Source organism: Otolemur garnettii, unplaced genomic scaffold, assembly GCF_000181295.1.
Source record: "Otolemur garnettii isolate 467f Iridium unplaced genomic scaffold, OtoGar3 scaffold00100, whole genome shotgun sequence".
Classification (NCBI taxonomy): domain Eukaryota; kingdom Metazoa; phylum Chordata; class Mammalia; order Primates; family Galagidae; genus Otolemur; species Otolemur garnettii.
The window spans coordinates 3,196,495-3,196,733 of NW_003852495.1; the positions used below are offsets into that span (position 1 = coordinate 3,196,495).

A 239-nucleotide genomic window follows, 5' to 3' on the forward strand; every position below is an offset into this window, starting at 1 on the left:
AATTCTAGGCCAAACAATTCCGTTTCCCCATTTAAAGGAAGGTAGACAAAGAGAGGCAGAAATGACATTCATGGCGCATTCTGTGGTGAAGTTCATTTCACAGAACCATGGAGAGCTGAGCAGTGTTCTTACATTTAGACACGGACTCAGCAGACAGGGACATCCAAAACAGGACACTGTGATAGCTTTCATGTCAACAGAGAGGTGCTTTTCAGGAGGACAAAATCAGCTTTTTATTT

The 239-nt window shown here is 42.7% G+C and overlaps 1 protein-coding gene across 1 annotated transcript in view; it reads right to left on the bottom strand.

Annotated features, from left to right (window-relative positions):
• HECW2 (HECT, C2 and WW domain containing E3 ubiquitin protein ligase 2) overlaps nucleotides 1-239 on the bottom strand; it is a 130,170-nt gene that overhangs the window by 41,583 nt on the left and 88,348 nt on the right. The gene's annotated exons all lie outside the window — the stretch shown is intronic.